This window comes from Peromyscus maniculatus, chromosome 16 (genome assembly GCF_049852395.1).
Source record: "Peromyscus maniculatus bairdii isolate BWxNUB_F1_BW_parent chromosome 16, HU_Pman_BW_mat_3.1, whole genome shotgun sequence".
Classification (NCBI taxonomy): Eukaryota; Metazoa; Chordata; class Mammalia; order Rodentia; family Cricetidae; genus Peromyscus; species Peromyscus maniculatus.
Window position 1 is genome coordinate 41,015,095 of NC_134867.1, and position 10,927 is coordinate 41,026,021.

General features: G+C 41.3%; 1 long non-coding RNA gene across 1 annotated transcript; it reads right to left on the reverse strand.

Moving 5' to 3' along the window:
• Positions 1-1,014: 1,014 nt before the first annotated feature.
• Positions 1,015-10,614, reverse strand: LOC121823202 (uncharacterized). Its single transcript, XR_006064578.2, has 2 exons — positions 10,483-10,614; positions 1,015-1,590 (listed from the first exon to the last, which is right to left on the reverse strand). It is a non-coding gene; the product is annotated as an uncharacterized LOC121823202 (long non-coding RNA).
• Between the last annotated feature and the right edge of the window lie 313 nt (positions 10,615-10,927).

Genomic DNA, 10,927 nt, shown 5'->3' on the forward strand with positions numbered 1-10,927 from the left:
GGCCCAATTAAATGTTTTCCTTTAAAAGAGTTGCCACAATCATGGTGTGTCTTCACAACAATCGAAAACCTAACTGAGATACAAATCCATACTTGGCAGTCGGTTTCCAACACTGAGTTATATTAACATTTTGGAAACACAATAGCACCTCTTCGTGAGTCTGCTGCCTAGGTTTGACTCCCACATAAGGCCACTTCAGAGACTCCTGTCTCTGGCCTCTGACAGGTCTCTGCTTTACTGTCAAGATGGTTCTTAAACATCCCCCGTGAAGGTCTGAGATGCTCTGTTCTTTGACAGTACCCACGACATCTCCCAGATTCTGTATCTCTTGATTTCAGCAAACAGAACAGAATTCCAGACAGCAAATTGTCCTACCATATGGGCAGAGGTAAAAGATATGGGTAGGCCGAATACATGCATACAGTGAGACAGCTGGTATCTCTATTAGGGAAAAATAGCAACCAGCTACTTGTAAGCTCCCTCAAAAAACCTGTGTGCTAAGGCATTCAATCCACCCTGCCCTCACCATCTGTAATCAGTTGACATTAGACAAGTGTATTACAAGGCTTGCTAACTTATTAACGCTCAGTTACAGAGTGTAGAGAGAGTCTGTTGGCTCTTAGAACTCATAGACTATTAAATGCAATTCAAAGGTATCTGCAAGCCCTTTTGATATATATCCAGCTTCCTTCAGCTGGAGACAGCCTGGCAGGATGCGACCTTTCTTGTCCACAATTGCATGGTTGGCACCACAGACTCAAATGAAGAGTTCGTTTAACTGAAGGAAAAGCTCAGAGTCTTTGTCTGATTTTTCTGTGCATACACATGCACACACCACAGGTGACATACACGGAAATGTTTTTGTTCGGGTGAATGAGTGCTGATATATTTTATTTGAGAAGTGTAATACATTTATGAATCCATCATTTCTTACATTTCTAGAGACATTCATTAGTGACAGAGTCCCACTGGGCCCAAGACAGACACTGGGAACCAAATGACAAAGCACAGACATGACACACGGTTAATTTATTATGAGAAGGAAGATCTACATTGTACTTTCTGAAAGATTTCCAAGGGCTTCCCTTAAATTTTCTGAGTTAGTCGACCTCTTTATCAGTAACTAGGAAGAAATAAAGATGCCACTTCTGTTTCCTCTGAGTTTATAGTCCAGTTTGGAGGACAGCTTTTAGAGGGATACACATGAAAATAAATAGCTCTGAGTTAGTCAGGTAGTTTGAGACATGGTCTTGCTGTAGAGCCCAGGTTGACTGGAATATCCTACACAGCCCAGGGTGGCCTCAAACTCCCAATACATGGATCTCAGCAACATTAAGTGCTGGAATCGCACATTTGTGCCACCCATGTTACGGAGTGTTTGTGTTTATTATACTTGGTGGAGTTTCAAGGTGAGCTCCCCGGAGACTACAGCATGGACACTTGAAGAGCTGAAAAGAAAGTCTTTGTTGCCAGCAGGCAGCTGCGTGTTGAACTTCTCTGAATCATGCAGCCCCCAAACCTTACAGTCCTTTGTGTTTTCTGCATAAAACCACAGCCTGGTTGTCACACTTCAGTCAGCCAGAAGCAGAACTACAGAAGCCAAAAAAGCAAGGTTAGTACATTTAGAGACTTTCCCAGAACTTTGGACTAAATCTTTGATGGATTAGGTCTTTGCTCCCATTTTGAAAGGTCTTGCGGGGACTACATGTTGAGTTTTAAGGTCGGAATGGTACCTTTAACATGGTGTCAGCTGTGCTAAGATCTGGGGGGCATGTTACAGTGGATGCGTTATGAGTCAGTCGCAAGAGAACTGGGGAGAGAATTAAGTGTAAGGCAGGTGCTGTGGGCTGAGTGTCTTTGTCCACCCCCTGAAAAGAATTTGCACGTTAAGACATACTCCCCAACGGAGGCATGGTGTCCAGGTGGGGCCTTTGGAGTGGACATGAAAGTAGAACCCTTTGTAGTTAGTTTAGGATTGGTTGGATTTTAAGAAAAGACATGTGAGGTCGCCACCCCCCACCCCATCCCTTTCGCGATTTGTTACATGTATAAGAGTCTACACCGGATTTTCCAGAGCTTTCGTCCTGGGCTTCTCAGATTCCAGTTCTGTAAGAAGCAAGTGGGTTTTTTTTGTTTTGTTTTGTTTTTTTGTTTTGTTTTGTTTTTTGTTTTTTGCTTTGTTGAAGCTTTCCCAGCCCATGTTAGCCTGCTGGATAGAACAGCCCATGCTGACTTAGAAGGTACGCTCCCTTCCTGCTGCTACGGAACAAATCCCCACAAACTTAGCAACTTAACCGTAACACCCCGTTAATAGCCTACAGATCTGTAACTCTGGAGTCCAGGCAGCCTTGGGCTGAATTGAATTGGTCTCCCTTTAGGGTCTCACAAGGCTGAAGGTGCAGAATTTTCTTAGAACAGTAACTGGTTCCAGTAGTTAACAGTGCTTATCCAGCTCCCAAAAGTATGAGATGTTAAATAAACGTGTTTATGATTTGAATGTAACATCTGAGCAGGGCCTTTCGGCTGGGAAGAGAAAGAGAGGAAGGAGCTGAGTCCAACGATCTTCCCAAGAGATCCCACCTCCTAAAGGCTTCGTTAGACCTTCTGTCTATCTCTCTGTCTGTCTCTGTCTCTGTCTCTGTCTCTGTCTCTGTCTCTGTCTCTCTCTCTCTCTCTCTCTCTCTCTCTCTCTTTGATACCCCTACTAAAACTACATTATTTCACAGCACCACACCGAGATACAGGACCTTACTTACTTAACCCATGAACCTTACACTTAACTAACCATGATACAGTACTCTAATACCTCATCCTGTTTCTAGTGTGTATATCAAGCCTCTCCAGGGACACAGAGACTCAATGATTTGCTAGAAGGACTTAGAGGGTTTAGGAAAGCTGTTGCACTCACTTTGATAGTCTATTACAGCAAAGGAATACACATCAAAACCAGGGAAAGGCAAAGGTACCCAGAGGTGCAGGGGAGTGTCCAGCGACACGCTCCCTGCCGCCCTTTGCCGCGCAGTCACACAAAAACATGCTTTTCCCATAGCAGTCTGTGACAACACAAGCAGACTGTTGCCAAGCCACGGTGCCCAGGGTTGTTGAAGGTCACTCACACGGGCGTGCAATGCCCATGAGGCTGACTTCACCCGCTCAGTCTCCAGCGCCCCCTAGAGGTCAAATTGATGTATAGCCGGACCGAAGGCCTCAAGCATCCGAGTGCTGTGCTGTATACCAAGGGCTCAGAGGTGAGAGCCAAACCTCCAGAAAACAGTGGATTGGAGCAGCTTGAGCCTGTCGAGTTAACCCTTCACTGTGCAGTCCACAATTACATGGTGTTTTCTGTTCATTGTCTTTGCCCTCTGAAGGTGTTTCTACGAAAGCATAAGACCTTGTGTCTCCAGTGAATGCACGCTCAATAGTCATTTGTTGAGTGAGTGAGTAAACGGAACTTTGAGTAATATTTACAATAGGATCCCGTTGCCTCGGCTTCCTATGGGATTTTTTTTAAAATCATGGATGAGCACCTTTGGAGCTTGGAAGGAGGTTATAAACCATAGCATGTTAAGAGAGTACATGGCCTCTAAAGTTAAACCCTGGTTAGCATAAAATTTCAAGCGTTCCTTCAAGCAGTTTTTAAATTCCGTAATTATTTGACTTGGCATGAAAATTCTACCTAAATATGTCAGAAATTTGAAGAATAATTTTGGCAATGTCATGAATCTCCCTTTATTGCAGAGCCTGCCTTTCTCAAATTATAGTAATAATTCTAGTGCGATGCTTCCTGAAACATTTATGAGTTCCTTTAACTTACATTTCTGTAGCGTCCTAATCTTTTGAACTTCCTGATGTGGAAATATCTTTTTATCTAATGTCGTAATTTCTTACAATGTATTCCAGCAAGGGGCGGGGTTGGGGGGAATCCTTTGATAAATGAAGTGTCTCTAATTCAGAACCATTTTGCTTTTAGGGAGTGATAGGGGGTATTTAGTGATTATATTACCTAATGCTTAGCTTGCGCCATCTGCTCTGGCCACTAATTATAAGTGACAGGGGAACAGCTCACAAATATACAGCAGATAAAAATGATTTAAAATCCCTGTTAGCATCTTTCATTTTTTTTAAATACTCCTAGGAAGACATTATTATTCATGATTCAGACACAAATTATGAAGTAAACTGGCCATACACTGCAGAATCATTTGTTTCTTGAGTTAAAGACATCCCGAAGCTTCTATGGTGTTGGGTCGTGGGGCCATTGAGAATCTCAGCACAGAGAGGGGATTATTTAAGGAATGGTAGCATTGGTTCACAGTGGAAATAGCGTCAGCTGGATTTCCTTTATGCAAGTTCTTGTTCTAAGATGAAAGGGATGGATAGTGTGTGTGGTGGTGTGTGTAAGCTCTGCAGATCTACATTAACAGAATCATAACAAACCCAGTGCAGGTGAATGGCCCCTACTGTAGACAATGGCCTTGAGGTCTAAGTGGAGCCACATTCTCAGCACATTCATGCCCTTCCTGCTTCAGCAGCCTCTATTTCTGGACAAACCATTGCTTTGCCCTAAGAAGTCATATGCTAATGTAACAGGTTCTGCGCCAACTCTACTCTTTGCTTATCTTCCCAATCCTTGAGTTCTTACTAAAGTTTAACTCCCTGAGCTCCGTAACTCCAGAACAGTTTCTACAGTTCATGTGGTGGTGGTGGTGGTGGTTGTGGTGGTGGTGTGTAGGAAGAAGGTTGGTAAATAAAATGTATCTTTCAAGTGCTATGCTGGGACAACAGGATGATTTCTGGGCAAAGCAGGTCATGGAGGTCATGTGTTTATAATCGGTAGCCTGGGTGGATATTCACCAAGCATGCCACATGGTTCTTGTATTGAGAAGATGTTAGGGAATGTTGCTGCCGTGTGCTATTTTACAACAAAAGGACTCCTGGCAAGGACGATGTGTCCTCCATCCCTCAGGACCTATAGCACGTATACTAGGAAGAGCTTATACTGGGAAGCAGCCATGGGTACATAACAAGGAAGGACCTTTCAGATACAGTGACCAAACAGCCCCATTGCCTAGAACTAAGAACTATAAGGCAAAACCAATTTCCTAAATTCCTGTCTGGGTATTCTGTCATAGCACCAGAAAACAAATGAAGTCACAGAGGAAAAGCAAAATAAGGATTGAACAGAGAAGGAAGCTCACAAGAGCTGCTGTGTTTGGACCCCCAGAATAACTGCAATTCTGTGACCCAGCTCGGTCACCCGAGGACCCACAAGTCTTGAATACACAGAGGGGAAGAAAGTATGTGTCCAGTAGAAAGCTACCTCCAAAAGGAATAGAAGCTTGTAGGGTGTTGAGTCAGAACAAGCCCTTTTTCTAAATGTAGCAACCATTTAAGTCATTATCTTGCTGTGGGAAGAAGGAAGGGATTTGAGGGAAGCTGATCAAATTCTACCTGTGCTTCTCCTTCCTGGAGAGGGGCGTGGCAATTCCTCCTCTTTCAGGGTAATAACAGGAAGTGGGAATGCATGGCTTTCCTCTCTTATAATCTATTCATCCACACAGCATTTACAAAACTTCTGCTTCATGTCAGGCTCAGCTTAGCCAGTAGAGGCTACTGAGAAAGGATGTTAGTTACCTTTTCTGTGACCAAAGTACAGCAGAAACAAATCAAGGAAGAGTTCATTTAGTTTACAGCTTCAGAAGTTTCAGTCCATGGTGACAGGGAAGTCATGATTAGGCAGCATTTGGGACACCAGGGATCGTTCATGTGGCAATGGACCAGGAAGGAGAGAATGCTCAAAAAGCATGTGGCCCCGTAGGAGACAAATGTTGTAAGAGGAAATACTTGATTACCACGAAGGGAAGGTATGGGGACTTCGAGAGAATAATATGAGAGCATGATGCAGATAGGTGAGGTAATACTTCTTTAGGGATGGATATTTAACCTCAGATAGGAAAAGCGTTGCAAGTGTTTGTGTGTGAAAATGCTCAACCCTACAAAGGACTGGAAGGACAATAGTGTGGCCTGAGAAAACAGAGAGGGATAAGTAACCCAAGAAGAAGACAAGGACCAGACCAATGGTACTTACAGGCTATGCTAAATACTTGGGATTCACCCTATGCATAATGCAAAGCTCTTGGCAAAATATCAAGGGATGAGTGATGCACTCGATCCGAGTAGAAAGGTCTTTTGTCCAGTTCAAGCTCTGTTCCTCTCCATCAGCCTCCATTTCTGCTCCAGTTCAGTCATGTAAATGGAGCCAAGGTTACAAGTGGCTCTCAGGATAAAGTCACAAAGCTAGACCCATTATTAACAGTGCCTGAGTTCTCCATTCACTGGTAGCTTAGCTATTGTCTGACATTAGTCTGGAGGAGCATGTTTATGGCATGCACAAAACTTCGCTTTGTGTATATTTTATTCAACAAATCATACAAAGATATGTGTCTTAAATCAATGGCATGCATAAAACTTGGAACAAATGCATTAAATGACAAAATTTATTCAAGATTATGTCCAATAAAAAACTCTCAGTTGAAATTTACTGGGTATAATGCCAAAGAGAAATTAAAAACCCTGTATTTACGATCCAAATCAATTATAACCAGCAAGATTGTGAAAGGAGAACCAGAGCACGAGAGAAAATAGTTTCAGTTCATATATTTGATAAGTGACTTGTATGCAGAATATATAAAGAGCTCTTACGACCCAAAAATAAATAGACAAACTCCAAACATTAAAAACTGAAAGGCTCTGTATAGATATTTTTCTAAGGAAGATAGACAAATGGCCAGGGGTCCAGGAAGAAATTCTGGGCATCTTTAGTCATTTATAAAATGCAAATCAGAAGCTCAGTGAGGTGCCATTCTACCATACTAAGATGGCTATAATTATGAAAACAGAGACTAATAACAGCTGATATGTATGTGGAGAAACTGGATCCCTCCTACACTAATGGGCAGGATGAGAGATGGTACAGCTACTTTGGAGAATATCCAGACAGCCCTTCAAAGCATTCAACAAGGAGTTACCATTTAATCTAAACTACATCTAAGTTTATACCCAAAAGAAAGGAAGACATGTTTACACAAAAGCCAGTACACTAAAGGTTTAAAGCAATGTTACTAGAAATAGCCCAAGTTAAAAACAACCCAAAGGTCCATCAATTGATAATGGATTAATAAAGTCTGGTATATTCTTACAATGCTTATTTTTCTATTAAAAAAAGAGAAAAGAATGAGGAGCTCATACGTGCTACCCAGTGAATACACCTTGAAAGCATTCTGCTGAAAGAAGTCAGTCACAAAAAGCCATTTATTTTATTATTCTTGTACATAGGTTCCCTGAAATCCATGGAGACAGTCTTATAAGACTGGGGGCTGTGGAGGAATGCGTGGTGACTGCCAAAGCATGTGGGAAACCCTGGCTACAATGAAGTTTCTTGAAGTGATAGAACTACTATCCAATTAATTGCAGTAATGATTCTATAATTGTGTTCAGGAACTGAAAATGAAGATTTTTCCACTTTAAATGAAATTGTCTACTATATAAATCAGATCTCAATAAAGTTACTATGGAAAACAAGAAATAATCTGAACACTGCTGTACTTACTTTTTAAAAATTAAATCAAGTTGGTCAGTGGTGGTACATGCCTTTAATTCCTGCACTTGGGAGATAGAGGCAGGAAGGTCTCTGAGTTTGAGGCCAACCTGGCCTGTTGTAGAATATTACTTTAAGATGTGTTACTTTTGCTTATGTTGCATTTGTTTAGCTCTGTGAAGCTGTGTTACTGTGCCTGTGCAAAATACCTGATGGTCTAATAAAGAACTGGACAGCCAATAGGGATTTAGGAGAAAGGATTGGGGAGGGGGGCTTGTAGATGTAACCAACTGTCTTATTAAATAAGAAACACAGAAACAATGTAAAAGAGAAAGCCAAGAGGTCAGAGCTCAGAGCTAAAATCTCACCCTTCCTCCTGCTGTCCCAGCTTCGCGAAAAGAGACCTACCTCCTGTCGGTTCGTTTTTTTAAAGTATGTTGTTCTGCCTTCTCATTGGTTGTAAACCCAAACACATGACTGCCTCGTCACTGTCTGAATGTACAGCCCCCTAGGTCTTAAAGGCATATGTCTCCAATGCTGACTGTATCCCTGAACACACAGAGATCTTATGGGATTAAAGGCGTATGCCACCACCGCCACACTCTTGCTATGGCTCTAATAGCTCTGACCCTGAACACACAGATATCTATGGGATTAAAGGCGTGTGCCACCACCGCCACACTCTTGCTATGGCTCTAATAGCTCTGACCCTGAACACACAGATATCTATGGGATTAAAGGCGTGTGCCACCACCGCCACACTCTTGCTATGGCTCTAATAGCTCTGACCCCCAGACAACTTTATTTATTAACATACAATCAAATTAATATTTCAGTACAAATCAAAATAATATTTCAATACAATTAGATTACCACCACAGGGGCTGGCAGGCAAAGAGTATAAATAGGAGAAAACTAGGAGGAGAGATCTAGGAATGAGAAAGGAAGGAGGACTTCAGGGGCCAGTCATCCAGCTTTACAGCAAGCTATGGAGTAAAGTAAGATTTACAGAAGTAAGAGAAAAGGAAAAGCCCAGAGGTAAAAGGTGGATGGGATAAGCTAAGGAAACCCTATCTCAAAAAACCAACGAACAAAAAATGTATCTCTTGTTAAAAACACTTATTAAACAAAAAAGATTCACTGTGATTGCAATAGGAAAGCATTGTCAACTCTACACAGACTCTTCTAGGACAAAGAAGAAAAAGGAACACTTCTTAAAGCCACCACTACTATGATACAAAATCCAAATAGCACATGATATAAAACTGTAGGTCATTGCCACTTATATATCAAGTCGTGAAAGTTCTTAAAGTATTGTCAACGTGACTTACATATTCAAAGGATAAGAAAACATCATGACCCACATGAGGCTTTTATCTAGAGTGGAGGATTAATTCAACACTTGAAAAATCAATCAATATAATTCCCTATATTAATGCTCTAAAAAAAAGAAAAGAAACATAATCATTTTGATAGCTCCAGGTGGCACATCAGAAAATTTGTAATGCCTATCTGTTAGGAAAGCAGAATATTAAGAATAGAGGGTGAGTTCTTCAACCTGATCAAAGCTATCTACAAAAGACCCTTTTCATTATCATATTTGATGTTTAAAAAACTAAGCCTATTCTTTCTAAGAAGAGAGAATCCAGGACATTGATTCATATTCAGCACTGTATGTGGGTGTCAACTACTTCAGTCTTGATGAATAAACAAGTGGAAATACAGCTGGAAAAGATTACATTGCAATCCTTACTGTGGGTGACACAAACATGTACAAAAACCTGGGCCTGAAGATGGCTCAGTGGTTAAAAGTGCTGAGTGTTTAGAAGACTTGGGTTTGATTCCCGTACCCACATGATGGTTAAGAGATATCTGTAACTCCAGTCCCAGGCCACCTAACACCCTATTCTGTTTTCCCAGGGCACTGCACACATGTGGTGCACAGACATGCATGCAGGCAAAATACCCATACAAGATAAAATGAAAATTAAAGCAACCTGTAACAAAGATATACTCACTGAAGTTAATGAATGGGTGGTATATATTTGCTGGCTACAAAAGCAACCTAGAAAATCAAGTGTATTATTATATATTAACAGCATGCAATTGAAATTGAGAGATAAATGATATAAGTGGCCTAAGGAGATGATTCAGTGGATAAGGATTCTTGATGTATAAGAATGGGGAGATGAGCTCACATCAGCAGCATCCAGGCAGTCAGCACGGTTATGTGCGCTTGTAACCTCAGCTCTATGGGACAGAGACAGGTGAATCCTGGGAGGCCATGGGCTGGCCAGCCTTGTCAAAATGATGAATTTCCAGTTTAAGGAGAGATCTTGTCTCAAGCCAGTAAAACAGAGTGATAGAAGATACTTAACATCCATCCTCCTCTGGCCTCTGCATGACTATACACAGGCATTCATACCATGCACCACACACATATCACACACACACACACACACACACACACACACACACACACACACACACACGCCTAGGCAGATACATAATATTATTTACAGTAGCATAAAAAAGATGAAGTACTTATAACTATATCAAGTTATATATAATCCCAGGTATTAAAGAAAAAAATCACAAAACATTGCTGAGTAAAAAATCCATGGAGAAATATACTATGCTTATGGGTTGGAGACTCTATATTGTTAATGTAATTTTACAAAAACTTCTCTACAAATTCAAAGCAACCCCAAATAAGATCCCTGAATAATTTTTAAATTGACATTGACAAGTATACCTGAGCGAGAGACCCTGTCTAAACTCCTTATTCCCTTCCATAAACAGAACATGAAAAACTAATTGTAAGATATAAATGGCAATGTAAATTTCTGATAACAGGACAAAGTTAGAACAATTTTACTACCCACCTGAGTTCAAGAAGTTTTAGAGATCTGCGGTAGTCAGCAGGTTCCGATGGTAAGAGGGTGTTCTGCCTTTTGTCAGCACGAGGCTCACATTCTATAATGGATTCATTCTGCATGTTGATTGTAGTCATGGCTACCAGATGGAACAGATAGTTACAGATTCACAGGGGTCCAACTTAACAGTTTTGTTCACTTTATTGGGGGTACAAGAGCAATTTGCATTAGTACAGATCATACTGTAGTGTCGCATCCCTTCCTGGGCATGTGACATGCAATGCAATCCTGTCTCAATGCTGCACCACAGGAGGTAGCTACAACTCTCAGTGAACCCCAGTCCTGGGGAATCCTTTATCGCTCAGCCAACTGTTTGGCTGGCAAAGTGTAATTAGTGCATTTTTGCCTTATGACAGCTTCAACTTATGATGCATTTATCCAGATGTAACCGACT